The following is a 21725-nucleotide window of genomic DNA, read 5'->3' as shown; positions in this document are numbered from 1 at the left end:
ATCTGGTGAGAGATAAGCTTTCAGGTGTGGTAGTTCGAGATCAGGAGGCCCAGAAATGAAGACGGCGGGGTGGGGGGGTCTCTTTTCAGCCTAAAAGAGGATACCTCAGCACAGCAGTGACTTACCCCAGGCCTTGGGGCACTCAGACCACCAAAGTCCTCCCCTGGAATGAGCTTGGGATGGATTTAACATCAGGGGCCACTAGGATGTGGCCTCTCCCCAGGGGCTTAGAAGTCCCGTGGCCCCAGCCTGCCCCGCTCCCTCATCTTCCCCTTCTCATACTTCCCAATCTAGCCCCACCTCAACTGCCGGTGGGTCCTCACATACTCCATGCTTTTTATACCATCATACCTTGCCCAAGCTGTCTTTAGTCTGAAAGCCCCTTCCCCCACCTCCTGCCTTCTTTCCATTACACACTGGGCTTAAGTATCACCTCCAGTCTTGGTCAGTAGCCTCTCCTGAGCTCCTACAATCCCCTGAATGTCCTTCTAGGGCAGAGGTTGGCAAACTGTTTCTGTGAAGGGCCAGATAGTAGCTATTCAGGCTTTGAGGGCCAAATGGTCTCGGTCACACCACTCAACCCTGCCACTATGGGGCACAAGCTGTCAGAGACATTAGATAAATGAGTGAGCATGGTTATGTTTCAATAAAACTTTATTTACAAAAAACTGGTGACGGGCCAGGCCTGTGGCCTGTATTTTGATGACCTCTGCTCTAGATCATCACTGATGGTGAGTCCAACATGGTTTGCTTTCTTCCCTGTCCCTGCAGCACAGAGACTGTCAAATTCAGCAAGAATCTGGCTTGGGGTAGGTCTCAGTGGGGGACACTGAGCCAAATGTGAGCACAGCCACCCAGCGTCTACTCCATACTTGCAGCTCTGGGGCTTGCCTTCTCCCTGGGAAGCCACTCCCATGGACCACCTTTATTCAAATCTACCCACAGGCCCTCTGGGTGCTTCTGGGGCTGCAGGCCTGCTCCCCCTCCTCTGGGGAGCCTGGCAGGGATTTGGTAAGAGAGACTGTGTCTCTGAATCTGTTCCATGTCTGTCCTTTCAGTGGAATCTTTGTAGTACATCTGCATTCTAAGATGAGTTTTCTTCACACTTTGCTTAGAAGAATGCCTCTGTATGTGCAGAACTAGAAGAAACCTGAGGAATCAGAGTCCACCTTCAGATGGGTAGATTGAGGCCCAGAAAGGGAAAGGGGCTGGCTTAGGGAAATACAGCATGGCAGGGATAAGAACAGCTCTCCTGCCTCTCAGCCCAGGGCTCTGGAGAGGCCCTCCCTGTTTCCTGCACTGAGAGGTCATCGTCAGTGACAGATGCAAATACCACCTATTGGTAAATCATAGTCCGTAATCATCTTAAAGTAAGTACCAATATGAACCACAGAACCTGGGGAATTTCCTAATGTGAACACCAGTGGTTTTCCCCCCACAAGAAGCTCAGCATCCAAAAAAAGAAACGTATATCCTAGTTTTCTCTTTTTCTTCTTTTAACACTCACTGGGTGCTTCCTCTGTGCCAGTCTCTGCCAGGTGTTTTTACCCAAGAAACCTCATGGCAGGGGGCCTGCTATGTACTCATTTGACATATGAGGAAATCCAGGCCCAGAGATGTTAAGTTACATATCCAAGGTCACAGCTGGTGGGAGCAGGGTCAAAAACTGAACCCACAGTCAGATGCCTGCTCATCTCCACCATGGCTCCCCAGTCAAACATTCAGCAGTACCAGATGTGGAAGAAAAACCTTACAGCAGGTGGGAAAGCCCTGTGCAAGCTTCAGTTCCACATTCAATGAACCTTGCTTCTGTTCTATGTTCTGCACTGAGAACACAGAATCAGCCCAGCCCAGTCTCTGGGAATTAAGAGCAAGTAGGCAAGTCTGGCAAGGATGTGTGGTCAGACAGTGCCCAAAACAGCAGGGCAGGCTTGAAGAAGAAGGTGATGATGGGGCTCTGTCGCTGGGCACAGGACAACCAGATACCCCCAAAAACCCCTGCCCTCCCTGGGATTCTGAAAGCCTGGGGGTGAGCTTGTCCTCCTCCATGTGCCGAGCCCTGGCAGGCACTGGGCAAGGAGGCCAGAGCAGCCAAAAACACCACTGCTGTCCCAAAGGGCAGCTTTGAGGTCAGCCCCGCCCAGGAAATGGCAGCTGCATGGAGAGAGGTGTTTTTGGGAACAGATTTGGTGGTGTTTTTGGAAACAGATTTGTTCACTGGCTGGACCAGCTTGGAGATTTTCCACTCTGGCTCTGGCCTGGCACCTTTCACTCAATATCCCAGTGACTCCTCACAGCTATCTTGGTAGCTGTTGTTATTAACCCCATTGTACAGAAGAGGAAATTAAGCCTTAGAGATGAGGGTGTTAGGTGGCAGAAGTGTGATTTCAACTCTGTGTGGCAGCTGCCAAAGCTTGATCTCTTTCCACTCAGACCCTCAGCCATCTCAGTGTTACCAGGCTAAGAATGAGGACCCCAGAGAGTCCTCAAATGTACTGAAACACCTCTCAGGTCTCCTGGAATGTGCCCAGAAGTGTGCAGCATAATAAACCCAGGCCTGGGATGGCTTTTGCTCCGCTAATGGATGGCACTTTCAGGGTGGGGACTAGACTAAAGCACGCTGAAGGGCCCCATCGGGAGTGTGACCATATGGAAGGATCTGGAGTCAGAGTGGAGACTGACTCCTGGCATAGCCACCTCAGGGTGAATCTGGGCAGGTGGGGATGTGGCTTTCCCATGCAGCTCTGTCACAAGGACAAAAGGCAAAAAGACTCTTCTGGGGGATCCTAGTGAACACCCAGTGTCAGGCCGTTCAGTGCAATGAGCCCAGTAGTCCCTCATGAAGAGACCATATCAGCCCTGCCATGAGATGAGGGCCATGCTGCCATTCTAAGACTGTCAGAGCAAGCCATGCCAGACCCCTACTCTGCTGGCCTTGGCTCTGGTTCCCAGGGTGATTCCCCAGCTGGGCTCAAGGCCATGGCTCCCTGTTTCCAGGGATTTATGTCCCCCCATGCCAGTCTGCCCCTTGGACAATGCCCACCTCTGTGAGTCCCTCAGCCCAGGAGTGAGACATAGTCAACCAGGCTCTGCGACATCATAATCTGGTGCCATGGCAACAGATGGGCTGCCACAAAGGACTAGGGGATTCTAGGGGCAGTGAGGAGGGGCTGACCCCAGGGTAGAGTAGGGGAGAGTGGGAAATCCAGGACAAAGGAAGTGGGAAATGCTATTTATAACAAGAACACGGGCCAAGGAAAGTGCCAGACAGTCCATGGTCTCTCAAACTGTGCCCTGCCCCTTGTAGGCTATGTGACCTTACACAAGTAACACGACTCCTCTGAGCCGCACTTTCTTCGTCTGCACTCAAGGATACCATCCCTGCTTCACGGGACACACAGGGTCGTTGTGAGAAGCAAATAAGCTAAGGATGGCCCCAGGGCTTTATGAACTGAAAAGCAAAAAGGCGCCAAGTTAGAGGTGTGTGAAGTCACAGCCCTGGCCCCAGCTGCCGTGTGTGTAACACTGCGCCCATCCGTCAAACCTTCTGAGCCTGCCTCCTCCTCATCAGGAAATGGAGGTGTGGCGCTGACTAAGTCTTAAGGCCCTCTCCACACTCAGTGTCTGTGATCCTGTGAAATTATTAGAATCACTCAGCACTTCTTGGCTTCCCCCGCCTCCAGAGACATCCTTCCCTGAGACAGTATACATCCTTCCCATGCTGCTCCTCACCCACACGCATCGTGGAGCCCCGGTGCAGAGAGGAGGCTCCAAAATAAAGATCAGTCCGGGCTGCCCAGGGGCACTGCTCTGCAGCTTCCTCTTAGCAACCCGAATGTCCTGCCGCATTGGATTCCAGGGTCTTGAGGCCCCTTACCTGGGTCTCCCATTACATGCCTGGAAGCCAAGGCCTAGTGAGAAGTGACTGCTCAAAGCCACAGCACATGTCTGTGGGAGGGCTGCACTTGAACCCAGGTAATGACTCCCAGTCCCACTTTGTAGCCAGCAAGCCAGGCGAGGGCCACCTGACCTGGCCCAGGGGTCAGGGAAGGCTTCCCGGAGGAGGGCCACTGTGTTCACGGAAGAGGAGTCAGCCAAACTGTGGGAGTGAAGAGAGCAGGGAAGAGCATTCCAGGAGGAAGGATAATGGGACTTAGGGGCATGGAGGAGCGAGCAGAGTGACCATTAAGGGCTGGGGACAAGGCAAATGGCAAGCGACCTGGAGCTCCACCAGGCCAGGGAACAACTCGCCCTGGTGGAGTTGTTCACCAAGTTGTGCACCAAGCTGCCCTGCAGAGGCCCGGCACAGGGGCCTGGCTTTCCTTGAGCTCGCCCAGGGACCCATCCAGCCTCTTGCTAAACACAGGGCTGCTCTCCAGCAGCCAAAAAAACCCAGGGCTCCAGGCTGCCAGAGCTTCCTTTGGGATTTCGTGAGGCCATGCAAGACAGAAAATTGGCCCTTAGCAGAGGAGGAGAGGGGTAAGGGGCAGGACAGAGCCCAGCGGTGGCCATACACCAGGATATTTGGGATAGACACTTATTATTTTCCCCCTTGGAGATGCATGATGCCCACAGTTTATGAAGGCCCTGGGAAGGACTGCAGTAAAGATATCTGATTGATGGTTTCCTCCAGCCTTCCAAGCTTGTTTAACCAAGGAACTCCTTTTTCAGATGCCACATCTGTTTATTTCCCAAGAAACAAGTGGTCCAATGAACCACACCTAGGAAAACACTGCTGAGGCACAAGCCTCTCATCCTACAGATGATTAGATGAGGTGCAGAGAAGGGAGGGAATGGCCCACGTTCACACAGCAGCCTGGTAGTTATACTTAGCCGTCTGTCTCTAGGCCAGCCCCACTAGGCCATAAAAAATAGAACAAAGTGTTCACAGAGCATGGAGCCCAGAGTGAAGCTGCAGGGACCCCACTGGAGACCCCAATCCTCAGGGCAGGGACACGTCTAGAGGAAGGCCCAGGAAAGGACAGAGAGAATTGGTACCCAGCCACCTAGGACAGGGAGATGAGGGAGCTGTCAGCCTTACAGGCTCTGACTGATCTCTGGTTTCTGTGAACAGGTCTTGGGCTCTAGAGAATGTTCTCTGAAGGCAGAGCAGCGACCCCTAAGAAAGGTGGATTCCAGCTCAACATTGTTGCTCAGCAACCTGGGGCAGGTTCTTTCCCCTCCTAGGGCAGTTGAGAGGCTGAGAGCAAAGGTAAAGCCCCCACCTTGGAGAGCTGGGTGCACGGAAGGGACTCGGCTGTTCCCACTTCCTCTCCAGGCCTGGGCCAGCACAGGGTGGCCTGGCTCCGGTCCTGCAGCCCAGCCCTAAGGCAGTTGGGCCACTTGTACCCAGGTCAGGGAGATGAAAGGGCTGCTCCCACCAACAGTTACCCTTCGACAGAGCTCACCAGGCCCCAGCGTTGCCAAGACGACCGCTTCCAGCAGAATGAAGATCCGGGGTGGGGGCAGGGGGCGTGCCAGCCCGCCCCTGGCCTACTAACCTGGCAGACAGATTTAAATGACAGTCCAGGAAGCTACTATTAAACTGTCACCCCAGTCAACAGGACAACAGATCCAGAGTGTTCTCTGGCTGCAGCAACGACACAGCAGTAATGAGAAGGGGAGGAGACCGTGGCCCAGAGCAACCTGCACCCCACCCGGGGGCCCTGGCCTGATGGCTGTCCCACTACCAAAGCCACCCTCTCAGGCTGTGGCAGGTCCTGGCATGGAGCTGGGGCTCAGCACAGGGCCTGGCAAACTATTTTTAAGCAGAGGAACCCTTTTCCCAAGTGAACCCCCAACATATAAAACAGATTAAAATGGAGCTGCACAGTTGGAAGTGGGGGTGGGGGTGACGCCCAGAGCCCATCGCCAGCAGATCTGGGGTCCAGCAGCACTGGATTCAACTCCTCCATCGCCAGCAGATCTGGGGTCCAGCAGCACTGGATTCAAATCCTCCATCGCCAGCAGATCTGGGGTCCAGCAGCAATGGATTCAAATCCTAACCCCTCCCTGGACACGTGATGTTCCTAAAGTCCTCAGTTTAAAGATCCCGTGGGTCCATTATAACATTGCAAACAGCTTCCACATGGCTCTGCTTAGAACTGTAGGGACCTACGGTTCTAAGGCTGTAACACTCTGATTTGCACCCTCAGCCCTGTGACAAGACTCCATGACAGCTACCGCCGGAGTCCCAGATGTGGATAAGCTGTGGATGGCAGCCTCTGATGCCTTCCCTGAAAGGAACTGTTTATCTGAGTCCAGAAGTCCACATGCGGACAGTCTCTGACTACTCAAGGCTCGGCGGTTCCCAGAAGGCGAACGGTTCCCACAGTGTCCTGACAGAGGGTGCAGGAGCCAGCACCCACGTGTGGTGGGCGGGACTCGGTGTGTGGCTTTGTGCTGCCCAGTGGGCTCTGGGGTTCAAGCCACCATCATCCATCAGCAGGCGACATCTAAATTCGCCCTCTCCCCCACCTTCCCATCCCACCTGGGGAGACTGAGAAGCTGCAGGTGCTGAGGAGGAGGGAGACACATGAAGGGCTCGAGCCAAAGGATTCGCCCCATTCGGAATGAAGAGGCTGCAGCGGAAGGAGCACTTTTTGGTGAGGGCGGCTTTGCTTTCATATCGGGAAAAGTTTCCCTCAAAATTTTCTGGGTTCTCTCCTCCAACCCATTCCACTAAGGAGTTACACAATTCTAACCAAGCCAGATCCTAAGACCATAAATCTATTTATTTCCCAAGAAACAAGTGGTCCAAACAAGAAACAAGTGGTCCACCTTCGCCCCAAAACACCAGGCATGAAAATGAGGTTGCAAGGATCAGGAGGCCCGAGGAAAGACGAAATGGGAGGCAGTGGCAGGGCCCCCAGCGGTGGAAGGAGTGTCACCCCTTCCCATTCTGGGCCTCAGTTTCCTCAGGTGAACACATCTCTAAGGGCCCCCTCCAGCTGACCTTCTGGATTTGTGACTCCGTGACACGGAGGGGTTGTGGATCTTGGTGCTGTTCCAAGCCCTTCCAAAGAGGTCGTCTGGGGCTTCCCACAGCCAAGCACCTCCTCCAGGCCCCAGTACATCCCAGCTGCTCTCAGATACTGCCGGACCCTGGCCCCACTGTCACCAAGGGAGGCCCAAGCCCTTGCTGGGGTATGTAGGCCTCCCTGTCACCACAGGGAAGAAGAGCGTCTCCGAGGGACAGACCGACAAAGGCGTCTTCCTGTCCCAGTGATTTGTGGTTGCAGGAGGTGTTGAACGAGTGACAGCTGAGGGGCTGGGAGGAGGTGGGTATGGGGGAGAGGTGGGCAGGATGGGATCAGCAGGGGTCCCTGGCTGGCGCCTGCAAAAGGACCAAGCATTACGCAAGGGGTGCTGCTGAGAACAGGCAGCACGCTGAGAAGATGACCACGTTCCTGCCCTCTCCCAGGCTCCAGCCAGCCCTACCCTGGATTTTGGCACTGGGATTGTGGGTTCCAGAGAAACAGCTGGAAGAAAACTCATGGCATTCTTAAAGTAGAAGCTTCCAGAGGCCAGAAGGCAAGGCCAGGAGACCCTTTAGGCCCTCCAGCCAGTCATTGCCAGGCTCCCAGCCTCACATTCCCCTTCCACTCATACCCCAGTGGAAACGTGGCCTCCTCTGACCAGGGGACCTTCCTGGCTAACCCCAGCCAGGCCCCCTGGGGCTGATGGGTCCACGGCTCTGCTTCCCTTGGGCGGGCTGACCTTGGAGCTTGCCAAGGACCCTTGCGTTCCAGGCCCTGTTCTTGCCACCAGCCCCCTGAGGGAAGGAGGGGCAGCTCTTCTGTTTCTTCTTTTGCAGTTGAGGAGAAGGTTCTAGATCTCATTCCAGTCCTGCTCTGCCACCAACACGCTGTGTGACACGGGGCAGGCCTCTCTGAGCTCTCGGCCCCCACTAACTGCAAGTGGGAAGCTCAGGGCTCCCAGAGCAGAATTCTGCAGCCAGGGCCAAGGAGGCCAGGCCAGAGGCACTCAAGAACCCATGAGGCGCAGACACTCCTCTGGTGGAGCGAATGATTGAGTGATAAACCCTGCCTGTGTGGAGCGAATGATTGAGTGATGACCCCTGCCTGTGTGGAGCGAATGATTGAGTGATGACCCCTGCCTGTGTGGGGAGGGGTGGCGGGTCCCTCGCTGCTACCCACAGGCAGGCAGGGCACTCGGGCCTCTGATGTCAGCAGTGGGTTGCTGCAGCATCCTCCCCTCTGCCCACCAGGTAGAGACTGCACACACTAGGAAGCAGCCCTGGCTAAGTGAAAAACGCAAATGCTTTCACCAATTAGGCTGGTAGGAGAAGCATTTCCTAAGAGGAGCCCCACTGGCCCATCCTGGTGATAAATGGGCAGCACCTGTTATTGGGAAATCCCTCTCCTGGTGCAGGACTGCTGCCTCTCTGGAGTGCTCCTCTGTGCTGGGCTCTGGGCTCCTCACCAGGGAGTGTGGGGCAGGCTGTGCCCAGGAGGCTGGTGTGAGCTCTCTGCCACCCCCAGCCTCACATTGGTCATCTAGGGAGCCTCTGCCCACCTGTGCCCACCTGTGTGCCCAGCAGAAGGTCTGCAGATTAAAGTATCACTGTGATATCGCTGAGGCCTGTGCAGGGAGTCTGCTGGCTTTTCTGGAGAGAGGTTAAGAATATCACTGAGAATGGGGTTAGCAATGCGCCATCTGCCACTCCTGGCCTGGAGGGCCTGGCTCTGCTCTGTGGCCTTGATGTAAGTCTCTGGCCTTCTCTGTGCCTTGCTCTTTTCTTTCATGCCATGGTGTGATGGATGAGATAAGCTCTAAGTTCCTTTCCTTTTTAGGTATGGTTTTACCCACCACCAGGCCCAGAGTGAGGCTGACAGAGGGAGGGAACTGTGGCTTGGTCCCCAGCCCCTCACAGTCCACTCCTGTGGCTCCAGGGGCTACCAATCCAGACCCAGTAGTCACTGTCCTCCCAAAGGCCTCTCCATAATCAAAGAGCCATCTTTCCTTGCCTGCTGGCTTCCCATCTCCCCTTGAATATGACCAACTGCTTTCGTAGAGCACTCAGGAACAGTTCAAGCTGCCCTGCTACTGCCCTGGCCCATCCCTGGCCATCACCTGCCTCCAGTAACCACTCAATGGTTATGGACAAGCCACTGGCCTTCATACCAGGTGCCTTTGCTCACGCAGCTCCACCAGGCCAGAAGCCCCTCTTCCACCTCCATGGGCAAAACTCTCCCACCCCTGATGGCCAGCTCAAGCATCAGCTGTTCATGGTGTCCGACGATGCCCCCATCCAAATGCCCCCACCTCTAACAGAGCAGAAATGAGTGGATCCCAGCCCGGAGCCAGCCAGGGCCCACAACACCAAAGGTAGGACGTTAGCAAGCTCGAGTCTCCACGGGGTGCTTATTTTGCTGCTGTTTTTTTGGCAAACAGACCCAGGCAGTGCCTACGGGAAGCCCCTTCCAGGCTGTGCCCACCCTGGCCGTCAGTGCTGAGATGAAGATCTGTGGCCCCACTGGCCAGGGGAGACCTCAGGAGCTGTCCACCAGACCGGACTAGGCTCAGAAGTCATCCCAGCAGCTCAGTAAGCCAGTGACACGTGGCTCGGCCACTGTCATAGAGCAGGGCTCAGGGAGATGCAAACCCTTCCCGGTCTCTCCTAGTGAAATGCTGGGCCCTCGGCTGTGAGAAAGCCCTCCGCAGGGCTTCTCTGGGGAGTTCCACAAGGCCCTGCCTGGGTTCCAGACCCTGTCAGTAATCTGGGCCTCAGGAGCCCTGGGTACCGCTCCAGACTGCCCTTGACCTCTGGGGTGACATTGGACACGCCCCTTACCCTCCGGTGCCTCAGCCTCCTCACCTAGACATTGGAGGAGTCAGGTTTTCATGTGTACCATTCAAAGGCCTGCCTGGGTTACCTAACAAGGTGAGAGTGAAAGGGACAGGAGAGCGCTCGAGGTGTGGGGGGTGGGGTGGAGTGGTGTGGGCCAGTGTAGTCAGCACCCACTCCGGGAGGGGAGACAGGTGTGCTGCTGGGTGATGTGGACAGCAAAGCACGTGGCTCAGGGCAGGTGCTCAATGGAGAGAGTGGAAGGGCCCTGAAGCCAGGGGCTACTGAGGACCTTCGGCTCAGAGGTGGGGATCATGGGGGCGTTGGGGAACAAGGAAATTGTCTGATTGGGATACTCCCTGAGCCCAAGAGAAATCTAGCAGACTGGCCCTGGGTCCTTAGCGGGTGTGGAGTTGAGTGACAGGTTTGAGACTCCATCCCCAGTTCCTCGGCCTGGCTCCTCAGGGCAGCTGTGAGGTGGGTGTGAGGCAGAGGCCACCACCCACTTTGAGAGATTAGGAAGCAAAGACCTTAAAAGGCATGAACTGGCCAGGTGTGGTGGCGCATGCCTGTAATGCCAGCAATTTGGGAGGCCAAGGCAGGCAGATTACTTGAGCCCAGGAGTTCAATACCAGCCTGGGCAACATGGCGAAACCCCATCTCTACAACAACAAAAATACAAAAAAAATTAGCTGGGCATGGTGGTACACACCTGTAGTCCCAGCTACTTGGGAGGCTGGGGTGGTCGGGTGGCTTTAGCCCGGGAGGTTGAGGCTGCAGTGAGCCATGATCATGCTACTGCACTCCGGCCTGGGCAACAAAGGGAAACCCTGTCTTAAAAAGAAAAAAAAAAAAAGGCATTGATTGTCCCAAGGTCATGTAGCTTGAGGCAGGACCAGAATGCAGGTTGTTTCATCCTGAATGCTGTGCAAGCGAAGGAAAAAGTGAGAGGTGGACCTACCTTCAGAGAGTCTATAGCCAAACTGGGGAAAGGAGAACCCCAGGTGTAACAGCCACAACCCAGAACAAAAGGAGATGCGTCTTGATTAGACTCTGGGGTGGTGACATCACTCATCTCCCCTCTCTGGACCCCAGTGCCTCAGCTGTAAAACAAGGACGCCGACCTTGGTGGTCTCCAAGCCCGCATCTCCCTTGCCTGTGAGTAAGGTCTGCTGGAGGGAGAGGAGGCAGGCCTGGGGAGGGTTCACTGACTGGAAGAGAGACATTTTAAGCTGATCCTCAAAGAAGGGGTGATTTTGGCTGGCAGTAGTAGGGGCTGAGGAAACCTGCCCCGAGGAACTCTGTTTGATCCAGAAGGAAATGGTGGATTCTGAAAGCAGACGGAGAGGGCTGCTTCTGGCTTCTCAGTGCATTTGGAAGGAAATGGGGTCCATTTTCTGAAGCTCTTTAACCGCCCCAGGATTGGTTCCAACAGGGAGGTGTGAGCGTGTGGTCCACAATCCCCACCCAACAAGCAGATTCCCGGCCTCAGGCTCATGTTAGGCTGGAACCTAACATGCTATGGGCTTGGAGACCACCAAGGTTGGTGTCCTTGTTTTACAGCCGGGGCACTGAGGCCCAGAGAGGGGAGATGAGTGACGTCACCATCCCGGAGTCTAACCAAGACCCATCTCCTTTTGTTCTGGGTTATGGCTATTACACTCGGGGCTCTTGTTCCTCAGTTTGGCTATAGACTCTATGATGAATGTCCACCTCTCGCTTTTTCCTTTGCTTGCACTGAATTAGGAATGAGATGACCTGGGTTCTGGTCCTGCCTCAAGCCATATGACCTTGGGCCAATCAATGCCTTTTTTTTTTTTTTTTTTTTGGAGACAGGGTTTCCCTCTGTTGGCCAGGCTGGAGTGCAGTGGTATTTCAGCTCACTGCAGCCTCAACCTCGCAGGCTCAAGCCATCCTCACACCCCAGCTTCCCAAGTAGCTGGGACTACAGGTGTGCACCACCACACCCAGCTAATTTTTTGTTGTTGTTGTTGTTGTTGTTGTTGTAGTAGAGACAGTTTCATCATGCTGCCCAGGAGGCCTAGAGCCGTACTATAGCAGGTGATCCAGAGTCAGGGCCTGGGAACAACCTGTATGATTATAGGTGAGTGACTTAACCTCTCAGAGCCTCAGCTTCCTCATCAATAAAATGGGGCTAACCACCTCAGGGGGTGGGAATTAAGAGAGGTTGTAATGTTGAAATTCATGGTAAAATTGCACATCCCCACAAAAGCAGGTAGAGCTCTTGTCAATCATGCGGCTTATTTCTTACCACCACCACTCCCTGACTGCTCCAGCTTTCCTGCAGGGACTTTGGGGAGAGCTGGGTTGCCTCCCTGTTCGAATGGGAGAGGGCGGGGGGCAGACAGGCAAGGGGCATGGCTCAGCTGGAAGAGCATCTGGGTCCAGTGAGGTGCTGGGGAGCAGCCAGTCCTCACAGGGCCTGTGGGAGGCTCCGGTGGAGCCAAGGGGGCTGCAGGCAGAACACACGTGGGCCCCGAGGCCATGTGGCCTAGCCCTTGGATTTCATACATGAGAAAAGGGGCCACAGCAGCCTCACGCTGCCATGGCAACCTCAGCACAGCAGTTCCACTCCTCCCAAGACCCAGTCAGGAACAGAACTGCCGCTGAAGAGACTTGAGGAATCATAAGATAGTCTTCAAATCACAGAACAGAATCTCCCTGTCTCAGGATCTGAGAATCGTAAAACACACAATTTACAAGTACTTAGGCTCATTCCGTCGAACGTTAGGACCAAGGAGCCACAGAATCTTTCCAGTTTTAAATCACAAATCTTAGACTCACAAACAGAACAAAACCCTAGAAGCTTTAATCTAATCTAGGTGCCAGGAGTGGCAAAGGCCTGCCCCTTTCCCCCAACCCCCACCAGTGCAGGAATCCTCTGTTCCCACCGCTGACATATGGCCATTCACCCTCTTGAATGCTCTCAGCGACAGGGGACTCAGTCAGCCGTGCTGGCTGGAGGCTGAACACGTTCCTTCCTCTTGAACGGGGAGGGAAATAAGCTCTCAACAGGAGATCCCCACTTTGTACAAATGGATTTTTCACCCCTCCTTGTTCTTTGGCTCTGGTCAGAAAGATTCCCAGGGTAGTGGAAAGGAGCCAAGAGCTGCCACGAAATGACTTTACCCAGCAGACAGGCTGGTGATAGGTTTCGGTGGGAAAAAGAAAGGAAAGGGGCGATGAATTCCAACTTGCTGAGAGATAAAGGAAATTAAGGCATAATACCGAGGAGGCAGCAGTTCTATTAACCTGGGTGGAATACCAATTACTCCAGCCTTCTCAACATTGCTCCAAGTGAAGAGAAAACCCCCAAAGAGAGTGTGATTGTGGCCCAGGGCTCATCTGGATTAGACTGTTTGTTTGCCCTGGCACCCTAATGATGGGAATGAGGGAAAATTCCCCGTTTCCTGGGAGACAGCCATGCCAAAGTGGGGGAGGAAAGGCAGGCCCACGCGCAGCCACTGGACCACTTGGCAAATGCTCAGGGCAGAGGGGGTCCCCAGGCCCACTGCAGAAAGGCTCAGTGAGGGGCCACCAGCAGCCTCCCCTCACCCGGCCCTGTCCAGGACACCTCCTGGACAGGGAAGGCCTGTTCTGGGAAGGCCAAGCTTCTGCTGATTCCTGTGCTACCTGGAAAGTCTTAGGTCTCTGCTGCTGGAAGCCAAAATAATCAAGTAGCAGGCCTACTGTGCGTGAGGGACCCTGCTAGATGCGGCACGCCCTGCAGTTAGGTAAGACCTTTGGAGGTGGCCATGTCTCCGGGTGTTGGTTCTGATAGGGCCGGGGTTCGGGGCTCTGGCGGGGACCACCCACCCATCTGAGGGCCAGCCACAGGGCGAGCAGTATGGGGATAGTTCATGGCCACAAGCCCCAGCTTAGCGCCTCAAGCCAGAGCTGGGCAGAAGGGGACAGACATGGCTGTGGGAGGCAAGAAGAGGAAAGGAGTGGGGTCATGTGCCCAGCAAACCCTCACTGCCCACTGGCATCCTGGCCCAGGCCTCAGCCACACCGGCCACTTCTCAGAGCCCCTTACAGAGGGGTGCCCATCAGCCTAGGGGTTCTGAGCTGGCATGGCTCCCCCAATAAGACAGGTCCCACTACAGCTTGAAGAGGAAGCCACTTTTAAACAGCCTGCCCAGTGAGCACTGCCGGCTGCCTGAAGATGATTCCACTCACCTTGGTTTTTCCTGCAAGTGAAACTTCCTCCCAGAACTAAGGTTTGGAAGATCCCAGTCTGCTGCCTGACATGGCCATTCTCCCACCAAAACAGGTGAAGGAACGCAGGACTCAAATCACGCCTTTGTCCCTTACTAGCTAAGCGACCTCAGGCAGGCTACCTGACCTCTCTGAGCCCATGTTTCCTCATTTAAAAATGTGGTGGTAGATCCTGACTCGGAGGGCAGTTGGTTGCTAGATCACATCTATCAGTGCCCAACATAAGGGATGGCACACAGAAAATATTCAGTGACCGAAGTTCCTCCTCCCTTTTTCTCAGCCACTGTGGCAGCCCCACCACCAGGCTTTGTACACAGTCCTTAAGAAGTTTTTGTTGCAATTTTTAAAGGGCATCTGGAGGCCTAGCCTCTGTCATCCTGGGCCACCTGGTTCTTCTGTGACTTGTTTTCTCCATGTATAAACTAGAAGGCTTGTTCCTTGGAGAAAAAGGTCAAGGCGGGTGGAATTATTACCTGGCAGCCAGCTGGGCTCACAGTGCAGGCTACTTCAGAATCCTCGTCCCTGGCTAACACCACAACGGTTATAACGCCAAGCAGGGCAGCCGAGACTGGCCCACCTGGACACACAGGCAATGAGTGGAGGTCACAGGAGGTCTGGCCACCCTGCACCTCCACCCCTGCCCCCACACTAGTCTCTCCTAAGCCCCACAGGGAGCCAGGGGCCTCTAGAATGGCCTCTCCTCCACCCACTTGCATGGGCCCTGGCACAGGAGAGGAGCTGGGGAGGAAGCTGGAAGGTACCCAGCCACCCATTCCAGGGTGAACAGTGAGCCTGCCCAAGCATGAGCTCTTATGAGGCCCAGACTGCCAGGGGGCCAGGGTGTCTGAGGCGCACACATTCCTCACTCTCTGGGAGTTGGGAGTGGAGGACCTTCCTCCCCTTCTCTATTCTATTGGGAAGCTTTCCATGACCCCATGTGGGATCAGAGACCTCTTCTGACCCACAGCCTCATCATCCTGTGTTGGTGTCACTCAACCATCTTTCTCTACCAGACTAGCAGCTCGGTGGAGGCAGGCACTGAGGAAGCGTGTGCTGAAGGCATCACATGCAGGCAATCTGGAAGCCTGGGCCTTTTCCATCTATACAGAATGTACAGCCCAGGACACAAACCCTATTTACCCTCCAGCATTCTGCATACCTAGGAAAAGCAGTAATCATTGAAGCCTTGCTTCAGATCCTCCATTCATGCAGGAAGTGGGGCTCTGGTCTGTTCCAGTGCTCTCCAGGCATGTGAACTAGCTCTTGTGTCCTCTTTCTCTTGCCAAAGACAGTGGTATAGTACCAAGGAGAACAGAGCCAGTGGCCAGGAGGCCTGGGTTTTGGTCCCAGCTCTACCCCCGAGCTGCTGCGTGGCTTTGAGTAAGCCACTCCCCCTCTCTGGGCCTCAGCGTCAACACCAGTTGGATGAGGGGTTGGGTCCCACCGCTCTCTGGGTCTGTTCCTGCTCTACTTCACTGCCATGAGCCATGTGTCTGGGGCTGGAGTTGGAGGAGAGTGCTGGCACCAGGCAGATGGTTCTGAGGACAGGTTCAGAGTCTGCAAGGCTGGGAGGGCACCTGCCTCTGTCCTGGGTCCCACCTCCTGGCCTGCTCCTCAGGAAACCCTGGGACACATGACCTTGGGCCTCAGCTTTGGCCCTGATCGTATTGTGACGCCATCTCTGGGCCAGGCCCTCATCTGTCTACATCACCTCACCTCATCTCGTGGTTTACGAAGCCCTTTGTATATGTCTCCTCATTTAGTTCTTACAATCACCGCTGAGGTTCCTAGAGGGACAGGATGGGCCCAGGTCACACAGCAGTCAGAGGACTATCAGGCCCAGCATTCTCCAGCAGCCCTGATATCTCCTCCATGAAACAGGAAGAACACAGGATGTGCAGTGGGAATCCTGACCTTGCCCCCTGAGCAATACTGAGTAGGGGGGGTGGTACTCTCTCAGGAACCACTTCAAGCCACCGTGAAAATCTAACAGCATAAAGATGCCAAAAGCACAGGTGCCAGCCAGGGCAGCAGCCCGCTGGAACAGAAAGAGCACGACGCAGGGAGCCCCAGAGCCCAGGCTCCAGTTTTGGGTTTTCCCATCTGTCAAACGAGGGCAAGGATGCCTGCCCTGCTTCACCCACTGAAGGCCAGCTGTGCACTTGCCACACTTACCCCGTCCCACCTTCTGCACAGCTGTCTGTGCCCACCACCTCAGCCAGGAGTCACGAGCCCCTTCCCTATCTGCACACAGCCCAGCCTGGCTCACTGCACCAAAAAGGCAGGCCTGGGCATGGACCACACACACAGAGGTATGTTCGGACAGACGTGCAGACACTCAGGCACATGCACACAGCGCATGTACTTGCAGATGGGCACCCATGCCTACAGCAAGGCACACACACCGCCCACTTGCACACTCAGGTGTGCACCACATACTGAACATACTCAGACACACATGTCATGCTGGGCACACACTGCAGCACACAGACCGCATACCCACACATGCACAGTTGGCTTCATATGATGCTCACACACTGCAGACAAATATGCATAGATTTTCTTGCCTGTCCCATGACAGCCAGATGGTGGGATTCTCCCAGAGGGCTGCCATTTAGTGCTGTAATTAATTTTTTAAAATTCTAGGTACCCAAAGCCTGGGTTTGTTCAATTGGTCCAGGCACGACCCAGTCCGAGGCCAAGGCGGGAAGCAGGACCTAGGATGAGGGGGTCCCACTGTACCCAGGAGAGGCTTCACCCTCACCTGGTGAGTAGATACCTAGCCTAGCAAGGGGCTGGGGTCACGGGCCCAGAATGTGAGCCTGATCCTGGTTCCAACAGTGCTCCTATGACCCAGGACAGGGAGAGACCCCTTCCCAGCAGCCCTGGCAGAGTGGTCTGGCCCTGGGTGCACACCTCAGGATGCAGGGCGCTCAGTCCCTGTGGAGGCTGCTGGCTCTCCTATCAGACTGCACTGCAGCGAGGCTTTCCTGACATGGAGGTGGGCTCGGGGCTGCACATCCAAATCCAAACACACCTTTGCTGAGCCCTACTGTGCAGGGCACACTTCAAGGCACTGTGGGAGGACAGCACAGGGAACGGGATGTTCACAGAGCACAGAGCTACCAGAGAGTTAGTGCTGAGACAGCGCTCACCGCATCTCCAGGCAGTACGCTCTGAGCGGGACCAGAGTTCACCCAGGTCTCCCGGGGAGCCCCACCTTGTTCTCTAGGCCATGAGGATCCTGAGGGGTTCAGGCTAGCAGGAACCAAGCATCACTGGCCCTCCAGGTCTCTCCTCTGCCTTTCCCAGGGCACCGTCTTTGCTGCTAAATGTTTGGAAAAAGCAGCAATAAATTTACTGCCTCGCTTATGAGCAATTTGCTGTCAGGAGCCGTGTGTAAGCAGAGGGCTGAAATTAACAAGGCTTAATTAACATTAATGTTGTGACGGATCTCAAGTGAGTCGGGAAATCCCCCATCCTCACCGCCCGGACCTTGCCTGCTGATTCCCTGCTCATGTGGGAGGTGAGAGGCCCAAGGAGGGCTCTCAGAGCTGCTGACAGACGTGACTGGGGGCTGGAGGCTTGCAGGAGATCAGCACAGGAAGCCAGAGCCTCCGCAACTCCAATTCCAAAGGAGCTCTCACACTAAGTCCTTTATTCCTTCCCTGGTGCACTGGTTAACACGTGGACCTTGGAGTGCAAGAGACCAGCATTTAAATCCTGCTGCTGCCACTCCTATGCTATGTGATCCTGGGTGTTTCCCCACCTCTCTGTGCCTCACCATCTCTATCAGTAAAGAGACAGGACAAATCCCCCCTCAGAGGGCTGTTAAAGGATCCATGGGCCGGGCGCGGTGGTTCACGCCTATAATCTCAGCACTTTGGGAGGCTGAGATGGGCAGATGACCTGAGGTCAGGAGTTCGAGACCAACCTGGCCAACATGATGAAACTCCATCTCTACTAAAAATACAAAAATTAGCTGGGCATGGTCGCAGACACCTGTAATCCCAGCTACTCGGGAGGCTAAGGCAAGAGAATCAGTTGAACCCAGGAGGCGGAGGTTGCAGTGAGCCGAGACCATGCCATTGCACTCCAGGCTGGGCGACAGAGTGAGACTCCATCTTTTAAAAAAAAGGATTCATGAAGTCATGCATGGAGAGCAGAGGTGCTTCCCACCCCACTCCCCATAAGCATAAGCGTCATTGATGATGGTGCGTGGGGCTCATCATCTCATTTAATCTTCCCAACCAACAGCCCTTTGAGGTAGGGCCTGCCATGACGCCCCTGTGCAGAAGAGGAAACCAAGACACTGAGAGGGGAGGTGGCTTATCCAGCCCACATGCTGTGTGACGTTGGGGGAAGAGGCTCCAGCCGCCCACTACAGTCACTGGCAGGAGCCCCTTGAAGGATCCAGAGAGCCACGGTGAGGGGAGAGGTCAGGCTGCGGGGCCATGCTGCGGACCACTGTACCCTTGGGCAGTGGGCATCCAGTCAGAGAGGGCAGGTCCCTGTTTTTCAATGACTAAGGCATTACTAAGGTGCCCCCTGAGGGCCCAGCCTGTGTCAGGCTCCAGGGATGAGACAAAGGTGGTGAAAGCTGTGCCCCTGCTCTCGGGATGGATGTCACCTCCGACTCCTCTCAGCTGTCCCCAGGGCACCCAGCCCAGCCCTGGCACGGGGCAGGCACACCTTCATTTATTATCAGTGATCGCCGTTATTCATATGAATGGGAGGATGCTTCTGAGCAGAACCAACTTTGAGCAGCAGCAGAAAGGAATCCCAGCCCCACCCACCTATCCTGACACTTCACCAGAGATGGGAGTCCCCACGCCCCCAGCCGTAACCCTGCACATCTCGGGTCACTGGACTGACCTTTCCTTTTAGTTTAGTGGCCTTGAGCTCTGCCCCGGAGCATACCCACACCCTGGCCTTCAGGGGGACAAGAAAGTCTCTGGGCTTCAGGTCCACAGGCCTCACCTCTGGGACTACCCCAGTTGGAGTCTTGGTGTCAGGGATCCATTTGGGGACAGCATGAGGAGAGGGAAGAGACAGGGGCTGGGGCAGCGGCAGATTCCACCTCCAGCCTTGGGCTGGAGCCCTTGGGCCCCTCCTCAGCCTTGCTCCGTACTGCCAAGCCCCCAGTATCCCCAAGCCCTGCCACAATCCCATGTTCCAGGAGGTCTTCCTCCAGCCCACCCCAGCCCACCTCCCACCTTCCTGACGCAGACGTTCTGTCTCCTGCTAAGCCGTGGAGACAGAAAAACGACCTGGAGGAAGTCATTTTTCTCCTCTGTAAATGGGGGATGAGAACTACCTGCCTTACAGGCTGATGTGAATGGAATGAGATGCTGCCTGGCACAATGAGGGCTCCATATGTGACACCTATGATTACTGACAACCCAGAGGTTAGTGCAGTGGAGACCCAGCCATGCAGGAGCCTGTGAGGAGCTGGGCTGGCTCAGAGGTCTCTGGTCTTTTCCGGGCTGCTCTGAGGCAGCAGGATCGGCTAGGGTCTCTGTGTGGCCCCTGTGGCAGGCCTGGGAGCCATGGAGCCTCTCGGGAAGAACCAGAAAGAATTTCGTTGCTGAAAATCTTGGAAAGAATTGCCATATAAAGGAGTGAGGCCTCCATCCCAGGAGGTATGCAAGCAGGGGCATCCATTCATTCATTCAACAAGCATACAATGGGCCCCTCCTCTGTGCTGGGCCCTGTGATGGTCACTGGGAGGTTGGGAAAGAGAGCATGAAAGCCAGTCCTGACTGAAGAAAGCCATACTATAAAGACACAAGAGATGACAAAGGTGCCAAATTGACCCCGGGTCATGCCTGCCCAGCCCTGCACATGCTTCGGAGCCTGGAGGAAATGCAGGAGGCCCTATGCCATGAAAAGGGGCTTGGGAAACACCCAGGGCAGCACAGTGAGGGCTGAGCTCCAGCCAGCAGATGCAAGACCCAGGCCCCAGCCTGCTCTGAGCTGCCATGCCCTCCAGTATCCCAGGGGCCTCCCTGCCCTGGTCCACCTCCATCACAGCTCAGGGCCAGTCCCCAGGCCCCTGCCCATCCCCAACACCGAGTGAGGGGTGCGCAGGAGGAATCCGTAGTTTACAGGGAGGGCCCTGCTGGCAGCAGGGTGTGAGTAGGGGGGAGGGGTAGCTGTCTCTGCCTGGACAGGGGCATGGGCACGGCCAGTCCCAGGCAGGTGGCAGGCTTACCCTTTGCCCACTTTCTTGTCCCCTGCCAGTTCCTGGGGTGTGGGCTCCAAGGAGGCCCAGCAGCCAGACCACCAGCTGCTTCCCCTCCCCACACAAGCCCTGGCCACAAAGCGCCCTCCCCCAGCTCTGCCCGCCTGTGGTGACAGCCTCTTGGCACTAGCTCTCTCCTCCCTCCATCTGTCAGGAATCGGTGCAGACAGACTGTGAGAACCACAGAGGAAGGAGCGACGCTGTGTGGACCCTCCCTGCCCCCAGCCTCCCCAGCGTGCTCCCCACCCCACCCCATCTCTCTCTCTCCCTACTCCTCTGTCTCTGCCTTCTCTTCCATCTGTCTCCATCTCTCCCTACTGATGAAGACATCGACAGAGTGGGTATAGGGAGGGGAAGAGGACCAGCCAACCGGTGACCCCACTCGTAACCGCCACACACCACGGCCACAGCCCGGCCACCCACGTGGCTTCCCTTCTCCCCACCATTAAGGAGTCAGATGCTGTGGGACTATGGGCTCAGTGTCCCCATCTGTACAATGGGTGGAGTCATTCCTGCTGGCCCACCTCCCAAGGGCCACTATGAGCCTGGAGGCAACATGTGGGAAGGGACTTGTCGACTGCAGAGCCTCATAAAAGGCATGTGGCCAGCGCCTCCAGCTTCTTTCTATTCATCATGAGAACAACAATCTCAGTGCTGCCCTCCACTTGGGAGGAGTGAGGCCAACATGGGACATAGACAGACAGCCACATGCCTGGAAGAACAGAAATGGCGGTGGTAACACAGGCAGGCCTGTTAATGTTATGATTCTCACCACGGTCATACGAGGTGAGCAGGGCAGAGATGGGGAAACAGGCCAGGGAGGGGAATCACACAGCTGGGCTAGAGGCAGTCTGTAACAGTGGCCAGGCCTCCTGGCCCTATCCACACAGCTCCCCACTCAGGATGTTTGGCCCTGCTCTTCCAGACCTTCCAAGAGCCTCTGTTTCTTTCTTGAGTTCTCCCAAAAGGTGAGGAAGAAATCAGTCTTTTCTTTTGGCAGGGAGGGGTTGAGACAGGGTCTGGCTCCCTTACCAAGGCCAGAGTACATGTGGCATGACTATAGCCCACTGCAACCTCAAACTCCTGGGCTCAAGCAATCCTCCTGCTTCAGCCTCCCAAGTAGCTATAGGCATGGACCATGACACCCGGCTAATTTTTTTTTTTTTTTTTTTGAGAGACAGAGTCTCACTATGTTGCCCAGACTGGTCTTGAACTCCCGGCCTTAAGTGATCCTCCCATCTCAGCCTCCCGAAAATTCTGAGATTACAGGTGTAAGCCACTGTGCCTGGCCGTTTTCTTTGTTTTTAATTAAGTGAGCTATGCCCAGCTAGCAGATTCCACAAGGGATGGGGAGGACCTCCTGAGGACCTGAAAGAGCAGTGGCCAGGGCTTGGGGGCTCAGCTAGACTGGTCAAGTGTCCCAGTTTGCTT

At 55.3% G+C, this 21725-nt stretch overlaps 1 protein-coding gene and 1 long non-coding RNA gene across 17 annotated transcripts in view; one reads left to right on the top strand and one right to left on the bottom strand.

Moving 5' to 3' along the window:
• LRP8 (LDL receptor related protein 8) overlaps positions 1–21725 on the bottom strand; it is an 81650-nt gene that overhangs the window by 44736 nt on the left and 15189 nt on the right. The gene's annotated exons all lie outside the window — the stretch shown is intronic.
• LOC129050931 (uncharacterized) lies at positions 11821–14099 on the top strand. The gene is made up of 3 exons (XR_008514841.1): positions 11821–11915; positions 13474–13566; positions 13939–14099. It is a non-coding gene; the product is annotated as an uncharacterized LOC129050931 (long non-coding RNA).

This window comes from Pongo abelii, chromosome 1 (genome assembly GCF_028885655.2).
Source record: "Pongo abelii isolate AG06213 chromosome 1, NHGRI_mPonAbe1-v2.0_pri, whole genome shotgun sequence".
NCBI classification, from domain to species: Eukaryota; Metazoa; Chordata; class Mammalia; order Primates; family Hominidae; genus Pongo; species Pongo abelii.
Note: the sequence above shows the minus strand (reverse complement) of the source record. Positions and strands in the feature narration are given on the sequence as shown.